Source organism: Cyprinus carpio, chromosome B7 (genome assembly GCF_018340385.1).
Source record: "Cyprinus carpio isolate SPL01 chromosome B7, ASM1834038v1, whole genome shotgun sequence".
Classification (NCBI taxonomy): domain Eukaryota; kingdom Metazoa; phylum Chordata; class Actinopteri; order Cypriniformes; family Cyprinidae; genus Cyprinus; species Cyprinus carpio.
In genome coordinates this window covers 45,842,011-45,854,399 of record NC_056603.1, presented here as the reverse complement: position 1 = coordinate 45,854,399, position 12,389 = coordinate 45,842,011, and the positions used below count along the sequence as shown (strand labels likewise).

General features: G+C 41.6%; 1 pseudogene; it reads right to left on the bottom strand.

Moving 5' to 3' along the window:
- LOC122138068 overlaps positions 1–11,296 on the bottom strand; it is a 122,494-nt pseudogene extending 111,198 nt beyond the window's left edge.
- Between the last annotated feature and the right edge of the window lie 1,093 nt (positions 11,297–12,389).

The following is a 12,389-nucleotide window of genomic DNA, read 5'->3' as shown; positions in this document are numbered from 1 at the left end:
TCCCCACGCATGGATGAAGCATATAGAAAAACCACAGCCAAGCGGTTCTCAGCATTTTTGTCCCCAACAATGTTTTCAAACGTTGCCCAAGGAACTAAAATAATTACATTTCATGACTTCAGGCATTTATTTAGGAGATGTTTGATGACTTTTCCAGGTTGTAGAAAATCACATTTTTACAATAAGGCTAATAATATACCTAGGTTTCCAAGAAGACTGTGAGAACCATGATAAAGGGATGCTAACTGTTTTTAACGGTTTTTAAGTAGAATAATAAAAAAAATATATATTTTTTTCTCCCTCTCTTCTGCTTCTATAAGCAAGATAGGTAACATGCAATATCCTTGATAATTTTTAAATTTAAAAATAACTAAACCTGACACGATTTACTTTCTTACTAAATTGTTTTCTGATCTTAATGTTAAAAATTCACGTTAGAAAAGGAAAGGGTTAAAAAGTAAGAGGGATATATGACGATACAGCTTATATATGATGGTCACTACTCTAACACCTGTGCATAAAGAACCCACTTTTCATGATCCTGATTGCTAAAAATCTAAGTCCGCCCTCTAGAACATGCATCACATTAAAAATTAACACAACGTAAAATGGGTTGCAAACAAAAAATGCACAAGATGCACAAATCAGACCACATCAGGCCGTGAATATGAACAGAGTCCGATTAAAACAAGCAAAACTAGCCATTTCACCATCCGATCCCTGTTTGTATTCTTTGTGTTGACAATGAACTATTCCCCTGTGTTAGTTTGGAACAATGATAAGTGGTTGTGCCTTTTTTACAAGCACCATTTAAACACAGACAGGGGTCGCGGCTGTGAAAACAATTACACTAAAGTATACACAAACACAACAGATGCACACGCCGAGTCAAACCAACGCATACGCAACGAGTTCACTTCCTCTGACCTGAAAATAGCCAGAGAGGCAATAGAAAGAGGTGAGCTGGCATTTCAGAACCATAATGATGTAAACTAAAACAAATAAACGCAGTGCTAAATTCTGACTGGATGAGCCCCGCTTAAAATCACTGTAAAATGCTGACATACATAGACCTGTGAGATCACAGTTCAGTTTGAATTTTATATTACTGCACCATTGCTACATTGCTTGGCCACTGTTAAACATCCTAAATAAATAGTGTTAACTACTATCTATTTGTTTTGCTGTTGTTTTTCACTTTATGAAAGCAATAAGCCATTCGAGGATGTGCATTACAGAGATTTCACCGTGGTTAGAGAGCTTTCCACTTCGCATTCTGCCTAAAAACACTCCTTAACTGTAGTAAAAAAATCACTGTAATACACAGCCTCTCATGGCTTATTGCTTTAATAAACCCTTATACTGACACACACACACAACACACACACACACACCACACACACACACACACCACACACACACGACAGGCAGAAAAAGAGAAGAAAAAAAAAAACAGCAGTATTACAATACAGCTGTAACAGACGTGTATGTGTGTGCCGTGCGGGAGTCGTAATCCAGTGGAGCACCCTGTGAGTTTGGACAGCGTCAGAATTGAAGTACAGATTGGGGTGTTAAGCACACACTGTGATGACACCGGCACTTACAATCACACAGCAGCAAACCAATCAAGAGATGATCTTACTTTTTCCCTTCGCTTCGGCCCCGTCGCTTCTATTCCACCCGCAACTGTCGCTTTCATCATTTTTAGCATGATGTAAATGTTACAAGTGCATCTCCGTAGCTTCAATCAAGAGTTTCATTCACATGAAGATTGAGGGTGCGAACAAAGAGGCCATGAGAGAGAGATATAATAGAGAATAAAGAGAGGAGGAAGGCGACAGACAAGGGACTGAGAAAAAAAAGAGAGGCGACAGAATGAAAGAGAAGGAGAGAGACTGCAGGCACGCTCGAGCTACATCATGCTGTCAACGGGCAGCTGAAAAGGATAGATTACTTACAGTAACAGAAGAGGAAAAAAGAAAATCAAAGAGACGTGAGACCACATCGCAGTACTACTTGTAAAAGGTTTCAAGTGAATCACTACAAACTGCGCTCCGAGAAGAAGAAGACAAATTAAAAAGAACGCAACTGTATTTTTAAACTGTTTTCTCTGTTAACTTGGCCTTGTGCTGTATCAGATAGAGCTGTCATATTTCTGGCTAAAAGTTTCACAGGTCATTTACACATTACTGTTTTTTTTACATACGCCCGTGTCGACACTGGGCACGAATGAAACGTTGACCTGTGCATGCAAATGAAGAGTTTGCCTCTATTTTCCAAAGATGATGCTGTGATGTTCAGCTTTTTATTTAATGAAGTAAATGGTTAATTATATCTGTATGGTAATTTACAGTGGTGGCCAAAAATTATTATAAATTTTGTTAAGTCAGTTATTTCTGTCTTTTTGCTGTAGTGTGTCAGTAGGCAATATCAGTTTACATTTCCAAACATTCATTTTGTCATTAATTGTAATAATCCAGTGAGATTTTTGTTTGCACAAGGAGACTGACAACAGCCAGTGCTCCACACAGAGATCTGATCTCAACCATCGTCCAGTCTGTTCATACTGATTAATACATAATATTCTAATACACTCTCATTCACTATGAATCCAAAAAAATTAAAAAAATATGAAACAATTATAAACTAATCAGTATGAAAAAAATCATCTAGAAGACGCCACAACACTTCTTCATTAATTAAAAAGCATCTTGGAGACGTTGCCACAGTTCTTCTGGATTTAGTCTTGATCAGATTTTGCTCTTGAGCAGATCTCTGTATGGAGCACTGGTTGTTGTCAGGTCTCCATGTGCAAGCAAAAATCTCACTGGATTATTACTATTAATGACAAAATAATATTTGGCAATGTAAACTGATATTTCCTACTGACACACTACAGCAAAAGATAGAAATAGTATATGTAGTAGAATATGTATAGAATATGTAGTCAAGTATAATATTTGCATATGCATCAATTTCAAAAGTCTCTCATTCTCTTTAACTCCTAATGGAAGCCACAACCACGCATGTGTGCTGTCTATAGTCACATCTGTACCTGTGACAGATTCGGTCAGCGTTGGCCATTCAGTTCTGGCGTTAAGCTGACAAGCTCTCCCTAATAACACAGCAATCAAGCCTGCAGCTGATCTAATTCTGTCCTGGTCTCCATTACCCAGCAATTCCGTGCCATCGCATGGCGTGTTATTTAATGTGACGTGACGATGATGGCGTGTAGTTAATTTTACGCCTCTGTATTCTGATGAATAGAATATACGGCTGCTTGATTGCTTCATTGATTGAAGGTTTATCCTCAAGTCTCTTGACAAACACTTTTTTTAAAAGAACTGTAAATAATTAAAAAGTAATATTTAAAGTTATATACTAGAAAATAAAATTATTTAAAGGTTGCATACTTGTACACGCTTAACCCATTTGTAACTTGCAAAAGCACTTTGTATTTAATGAAAATAAGCTTCTGAATTTGCGTAGATGTTTTGCTAGCAGCAATACAAGGTGAGTTCCAGAAGTACACACAAATACTCATAAACAGCCAAGTGATTGCATTTGCATGGCTGTGTTTTTGTATTGCTTGCACATGTCCAAAATGAGTGACGCTTTGGCCTGCCAAATACATGTATGTAAAGCAAATGCAAGATGGAAAGCATCGCAAAGGCTGAAAAACCACAACAAACAAGCCACAGTGACCTCAAAAAGCTTTACAAATCTCAGCAATACCCTCAGACAACACTAAATATGGAGATGGATTAGTACAAACCAAACTATTTTGCACTCTCAAAAAAAAAAAAAGAAAAAAAAAAAAGCCAGTGACTGGCAGATATTTGATTCAAATGTTGAGCTTGGTTCAAAATTAAAAGCCTGTTATAACTCCATCCCTGTTTGTACAAAATAGGCCAGAATCCATTTCATCAGTGAATGACACTCATGCTGTTCAACTGCATTTGGTAGCCTCTGATCTAGGGTGTTATGGAATCATGGGAAATGATTAAAGACTGAATCTATCAGCGTTCGCTGGTTTAAAACATTAACAATTCTGGATACAGCCTTTTTTAAGTAAATTTCCCCCCTGCATCTTTATAGAGCTGAGTGAGAAGAATTCTATAAAGCAGACAGAAAGGAATGAAGGAAATAATTTGCTCCCATCAGAGACATTAGCAGTGCTCAGACCAACTGAATATGTAATGCAACAAAACCAAAAACCAACAGCTGAAAACACTTACTGATGGTGAACAACCAATTTCATTCTTTTTAGAGAATGCCCAAGAAAAGCATTAAATGCTAAATGCCATGAAACACCTTGAAATATTACCTTTCTTCTGTCTAGCAGGAAGGTGGCATCTCCCACCTGCATTAAGGTAAATTAACAGTGTGTGTGTGTGTGTGTGTGTGTATCTATCCATCTGTCTGTGTGTGTGTGTGTGTGTGTGCGTGCGTGCGTGTGTGTGTGTGTGCATAAGTTTATGTGTGTAAGGAGATTAAGGGGGTGTAGGTAACATGAAACCAGACCACACATTTATGAGGCCAACTGCACTCGATCCCGCCTCAACACACACACACACACACACACACACACACACACACACACACACACACACACACACACACACCACACACACACACACACACACACACACACACACACACTAACACCGAGAACAGTAGAGACCTTTCTCTAGCCTGTTAACAGGGCCCTCTTTCTAGTTCCTGTCTCTTTTACCCTTTCCTCCACTGGACAGAAAAAGGAGAGAGGAAGGGGAAAAGAGAGAGCATCTCAGATGTCAGACCACAAGAAGTGAAATCAAACACGATCAAAAAGAGCTGGGCCTTTTCACAAGGAGAAAAAAACACAGGTAGTTTTCATGGATGACTTCACCAGAGGGAATTGTACTGTGAAGAGAAAATTAATCTTGTCCAGAAAACTAGGTATTTCGAGTCAGCTACAACAAGACACCATTATTAATAGCACTGTATGTTCTCCATCATTAATTTATATGCTATTGCATGCACCAGTACATCTATTCCAGAGAACGATTATGTCATGTGACCTGCTCAGAAACTCAATAGTGTCACATTTATTAATTTATTAGATTTAACCATCCAATGGAAAGTTTAATGCAATCTAAAATTACTAAGTATCTTACTTTTTTTCTTTTGTTTTATTTATTTATTTATTTATTTAATATGTATATCACTGCTACAGTATATATATATATATATATATATATATATATATATATATATATATATATATATATATATATATATGATGAATGGAATAACTAATCAAAAGTGATTCAATGAGTCACTGTTTGGAAGAAATCCCTTAAAACAGCAGTTTTGTTCATAGCGAGCTGACCTATTGGGATCTACAATTTTTCAAATCCTCTCATTATAACAAACAAGGTGTAGACACAATCTAAATAAGAAATTCATTATGTAATATAGTCAGCTTTATTCATTATAATAGGAGTGTTTGCAAGTGATTAACAGCTTCAGAGATTATAAGGGAGTTCCTATACAGAAAGCTGTATTTCTCATGCTGCTAATGTTGCATTAGTGGTAAATGCATTTAAATGCAGGAGTAATTCTACTAAATTATAGTTATTTGTGTGACTGACAAAGTAGCGATGATTGACATTATGATAACCATAGCAACATTTTGGCTTGCATTTTAGCAAATGTCTTGTCGTGGTGAACAAGAAGCATGTATGCAACAGTTGAAACTGTTCGGTAATATCCATTTTAAACTAATTTTACTGCTTTAAAACAGCGCCCTCTTTGCACACCCATACCTTCCCCTCACACACAAACAATAAATCAATATATTAATAAATAAACACAAATTCTATTAATCAACAAAAATAATCACAATTACAGTACTAAAAGAAAAAAATCAACAATTACGTGTTTTTTTTTTCATTATTGTGCAGCCCTATCACACAGCTGTAATTAAACCTTACAGCAGTATGACACTCATCAAATCAGTGATTCATCAAAAGAATTAGTGGCTTGAGTCCATTGTGAATGTGCCTGGCACATTATCCCTTCATGATGAGTGACAGAGAACGAAGAGATTGGGAAGGAAGGTAAAGATGGATAAAAAAAGAATTAAAAGAAAAAAAATAAGAAGGTCATCATAAAAGCCAACAAAAAAAATGTGTTCTCCCATTAAATACAAGCTAGAAACATATTAGGCTCAAAAAAATGAAATTCTAATGACTTCTCTTTTTAAAAAGTATTTGATTATAGACTATTATGCTATCTTAATGGGATTTTGCGAGGGCATGTTGGCTACTCCTGATAACGCTCAATAAAAAATCTAAAAAGCCCCTCTTAAATTGTCAGCAGGGACGTACGTAATGACGCTGGGACTTGATCTCTCGCTTCTTGCCAAGGACGCTGTAATTGCAAAATGGTAATAGTGTAGAACTCTTTTGCTCAACACCCTGTGAAACCAAAAGTCTGCTACATTTGAATGGACAAAAAAAATGGACGGCTCGTACAAAGCACTGCAGCTTTCAAATAAAAAGCAAATTAAATAATTATCTACGCAGAGTACTTGGACACACAATACATGTGCTGGGGGCAGCAAATGGAGGTTGTGTTTAAATATGCATGAGATGTCCGAAAGAAACATGGGCAACAGTACTCCTGTCGTAGAGAAGTGCAGACGCCTAAACACAGCACATCAGAGGGCTGTTTCAAGAGGGTAGGAGAAAGAGGAGAGATGAAAGAAAGACAGGACAGAGTTGTCAAAAAAAGGGAAACTGTGCAAGGACCCAGAATTTGTGAGGAAGAAAGAAATAGAATGAGAAAAGGGAAACAAGTGGATATTGGAAAGAAGCAGCAGGCATAAAAAATGGAGAGATGAGAGTAGGTGTTTCTAAATACACAGTGGAGGAAAAAATAAAAATAAAAAAGCATGAACCATAGTAGAATTGTAAGGAAGAAAAATTCGATAAAATGAGTGAGGATGTGTAAGAGAGAGAAGGCTAAGCTTGTGGCTTGTGTTTAGAAAGGGCATTGTTCTGGAATGCAAGAGAGGACACTACTTACGCCATGTTAGATAGGAATCAATAATGCATTAACCACCTTAGAAAACACATGAAACGACAGGGCAAGTGTTCTTTTCCTGGCAAATCTGGACAATGATAGGGCTGACTTCATTTTGAATTAACCTCACCTAGCAGCGGAGCGCTCCACAGGACAGGGAACAATAATGATATGAGTTGATTATTTCACACGTGTGCCTACAAATTTACAAAGCCATTTCAAGGATGCTGTAACAAAGGGCATTTTATGCTTTAAATAATGGTACAAACAACAAGGCGAGTACAAGAGAGGTATGGAGTAAAAAATAAAGATAAGAGAATGAGAGATTAGAGAGAGAGAGAGAGAGAGAGAGAGAGAGAGAGAGAGAGATGAGGCCAGATTTCACTGCTAGGTCACTGAATTGGTCCAGACACACAAGTGCACAGGAATGTTAAATGTGACCTCCCGCCCAGATGTTCCCAGTCTGTTCAGATAAGCACACTAAAACATGACACCACAACTAACATTCCACCTTTTCCAAGCTTTTTTCCCTCTGCTTCATCTCACTCACCCCTCCTCTATCCTGCCTTCCTCCCCGAAAAAGAAAGAAGTAGGAATGTTTTGATAAAAGAGGTTGGGTCGTGCTCCAGATGCAAACCTACTGCTGAGACGGAATAGCTGTGAACCAGAGCCATATGTGATCCCATTCGATCTTCAGACACACACACGCAGACAAAGGTCATCAACGCTGACACCCGCATCTGCCCTACAACTAAACAAAAGACGTGCCAATGTGTCCACAGCGTGGTCACGGCACCCCAGGTGGCCCGGCGGATATGATAGCCCTGACTGAAGAAGAATGCCTTCATGTCGCTTTTAGCATTACATCTAAATGGCACTCTGAGGCGAAGCAGGTCGATACAGGGAAACAGAAGCATCGGCTAAAAATACATATATCCAGTATGATAGTATTACAGTGTAGGCTGAATAGTGTTGGTGTTTATAGACACTCAGATAAAAGCTGAAGATTCAAGTATAAAAAATGTGATTGATATCATAGATTCAAAAGATATTGTTCTTACCTGTTTGTTGTACTTGTTGGATGGTTTGGCTACTGTACTCAGAACAGTGGTCTGATCCGATGGATATGTTATCTCCAGTGCCAACAAACGTGTTGGCTGGCGGCAGGTCTTGAACAGCCTGGTGCTTTTTTCCTGCCGTTGGAGACTGAGGGTGCAGCTGAACGGTGGGCAGGGGTGAGCTGGATTTGTAATGGCGGGCAAGATCTGGGCTTCCGGGGCCACCGTTGACGGAGCGCGATAGCGGCCCATTCCCATTCCCGGACTGTCCGACAGTTTCTCATTAACGCCATCGTAGCGCTGGCCGTTTGGCTTAGATGCCTCGACAGTGACAATGCTGCTATATAAAGGCTGTTCACACATCTTTCTTATTCTTGTCTTTCTTGGGTTTCTTGCCTTTATCATGTTGCTGAGGAGTGAAGAAGTCTTCATGGTCTTTCTTTCCAGCCTCATAGCCGTTCTTGTTCTTGGGACGGCAGTAGCGGGCCATAACGACCACCAGGATGATAAGAATCACTGTCATGATGCCTGACACTACTCCTATGGCGATGCTCAGTCGTTGCTTTCCCAAGTCATAGTTGGGGTCTCCTGCAATGTCAGCATTGAGCGGCGTACCAAGACTTTTGGCAACTTGCGCCTCTACAATAGTGGAGTTGGAAAGCGTTTCGTTGACGTAGATGTGGACTAACGTGGTGGTGCTTTGTGACGGAAACCCCGCTGTCGTTCACTTGCACAACTAGTCGATGAAGGCCAAAATGTTTTTGCTCTAGTTTGCCAAACTAACAAGATCACTCCAGTCCATGCATCAATTTCAAAACAACTTAAATGGATTTTCCACCCACTATTCTGTAGCTGAGGTTAGCATTAACACCTGTGTCGGTATCAGCAGCCGAGACAGTCCTGACCACCGTCCTTATGTTGCTAGAAGGAGGAAGCAGCGTGTATGAGTATTCATTGGAAAAGTGACAGTGGGGGGATTATCATTTACATCCATTACAGAGAGGGACACGGTGGCCGTAGTCTGACCGGGGCGGATCGCCTCCATCAACAGCTTTGACACGGAATGAATATGTGGTTTTTTGCTCACGGTCAATAAGGCCATGTTTGAGAAGATGGTACCTGTGTTGTTGTCAATGGAGGAAAATGTCTTCCTGTTGCTCAATGTATAGACTCATGTCTGCATGTTTGTCCTTTGTCGGCATCCATGACTGTTATCATGCCAACAGGGCTGTTGGGTTGCAGGTTTTCCTGTATATAGAAAGTGAAACACATCCTGCATGAACTTTGGGCTCGTTGTCATTTTTATCCGCCACCAGGACTACCACAGTGGCTGAGCCCTGCAGAACAGGCATGCCTTTGTCTTTTGGCGATAACTTTTGAACTCATAACGTTCCGTCTGCTCCCTGTCAAGTAGGTGTTGACACGGATGTCACCGGTGTCTGCATCGATGGAAAATATTCCATTCACAGAGGAGTCCAGGGAGTAGGAGATTTCTGCATTTTGGCCGCTGTCTGCAATCTAAGGCCAATACTGTGACAACACGCTCGCCGGGAGCATTGTTTTCAGGAAATGAAAGGTCTACTTCCACTGTGCTTTTGGTAAAAAACTGGTGGATTGTCATTCAGTCCCCCCACTTTGACTATCAGTGAATTGTTGCTAGAGAGGCGGAGGGCTCCCAGAGTCAACAGCAACAATGACCACATTATACTCCCTGCACTGCTTCATAATCAAGTGGTGCATGTGCTGACGTATGGAGAAAGTACTTCTTTTTATTCATTTCGCCCTCAACCTCACTAGCAGGTTTGAGCTGAAATGGAACATCTCCCACTACGGTGCATGTCACTATACCGTTCGGCCCTTTTATCTCTGTCTGACACGTTGGACCAGAGCGCATGGGTGTATCAACAATCACATCCTCTGCCACATTAGCCACACCGTCTTTGAGAAAAATGCGTCCGATTTTCCGGATGTCGATATTGGGGACGTTCTCATTTTCATCTTTTGATGTTTGATGATCCACTGTCGCCTTGTCACGTCTTAGGGGGGTCTGGCCACGATCACGTGCCATGACTGTGAAGCGAAGCTGGCTCACATCTTCACGGTCAATTCTGTTGCAAAACACTGAGCCAGCCAGTGCTCTCGTCAAGACGCAGCAGTCGTGTCGCACTGACTCTGTGGCTGCTCCGAAAACATATTCAATCTGTCCATTACACGCCAACATCGGTGTCGCCCGCTTTCAGCTGGAGTATGGGGGCACCTGGGGAGCTGTTTTCTGGCAGGTCTGCCTCATAGACGCTCTTTTCAAAGCGTGGGGTGTTATCATTTACATCAGTGATCATTACCCTAAGGAGGCTTAGAGAGAGAGGAGTGGTGGGGGTCGCCCCCATCTCTAACCGCAGAGTCAGCTCATAGGAGTCGCGCTGCTCTCTGTCCAGTGCTCCTTTGATAATTAGCTGCGGCTGCTTCTCGCCGTCTGTGGTGTCAGCAACTTGAAGTTCAAAGACGCTGCTGCGGCTCGCCCCCTCGTCGAACCTCCGCTTGCCCATGTGAAGTGTCAACAGTGCCGGAGCCGGAAGTGCCGATCCGTCTGACAGAGCTCTCGCCGGTGTCCCTGAATTAACTCATATCGCTCAATTCCATTCCGCCCGAAATCTCTGTCAGTGGCCCGTGGGCAAGAGAGAGATAAAGTGTGCCAATGGGTCTGTTCTCCTCAACGGAGAGCGTACAGAACAGGTGAGGGAAAAAGGACGGGGTGTTGGCGTTATGTCTAAAATAATCACTATTGCCCCCGATCGAGATCGACCCAGCTCTGCGCGGGTCCTATCACGCGACACACTTCGAAATCTATAAAACATTCGTTCTCATCAAAAAATCATTTTGACACTGCGGCAGCTTTTCGCGGTCTATCCGCCGCTCGTCTCGTGCTCAGGTCTCCGGGTCATGTTATCGATTTTGAAGTCACTCGGAGCCGGATTCTAAGGTAAAAGTCACATCCATGCCAGCCGAGATGCCAAGGTCCGCGGTACATTGCCCACACGGACCCATCGGCAGGACCCCTCCTCAGCCAGGCGGTACTCGGAGGCACTTGCTTGCTGCGGGCTGACTCAGCAGCTGCAGAATAAGAAAGCAGTAGCTTAAATAGTCCACAGATGGCCCGTAGTCCTCATTGCTAGTCGCGGTTTTCCCGACAAAACTGTACGTTAATTTTGTTTAACAGCTTTTTCACCTTCTTCTCGCTCGTGTTAAAGCGCCTGTTTCTCACAGCATTGTGTTTCACAATCGGATACCCCTCTGTGGTTTACCAGACAGAATAGCGGCATATCTGTTGTTCTTTTCCCTCTCTCAGACACCTAGGATCTTGTTATTCCCCGTTTTCATTGATTTGTCCCTCAAAAATATACACAGCACTGACAGAAAGTCTTTACAAATTCATTCAACATTAAGCTTCTGAAATAAACATGCCAGAAATTTACTTGCTGAGACTACTCCGTGTTTGCCATGGCTTGACATCCGCCGGGTCTTTCATTAAAAAAAACAAAGCAACGAAGCCAGAAATTCAATCCATTGCGCAATCAGTTAATAAGGTTTTAAATCCAGTCTTTCACAGATGCGAACTCTTCCGCTCTGGATGATATCCCATTATACGGAATAGAAAACTGAAATATCAGAACTTCTTATGCTACGGATATAAACCGCAAATGATCTGCCCTCTCCGTGGGCCGGGTCCGCGCGCACAAGATTTTCTCCGTCTTTTTTTTTAACTCAGAGTCTAATAGTTCTCACTTGCACCAGGAGAACGGAAAAAAAAAAAAATTCTCCGCAGTGCCACTGTGCCGTTCAGCGTTAAGGCAATATGCAAAACTGAGCAACAACGGAGTTATAATCCTGGCAGAGATGCTAGGAATGTGATATTAAAATTCCAGCGCGAGGCACGGTCCCTCTGTCCAGCGCGCGCCTATCACCTGCAGCAGAAGCGCGTGTGTATCTTGCCGCACTCCGCGCGCGAGTCTCTCTCTCTCGCTCGCTCCCTCACTCTCCCTCTCTCTCTCTCTCCACCCCCTTCGCGCTGCGCCTCCCTGTGCGACAAACAAAGAGCTCAAACTTGATCGCATTAGTTTTACTGTTTGAGGAGGGTCTCTTCTTTTTGGTTCGCAGGGGCATTTTATTGCAAAATAGTCTATAAATATTGTGCTCTCCCGAAATGGCATTCGGAGGCTATTGGAGGTTCAGTGTGCGAAATGCCAAATGCTTTCCAAAAGG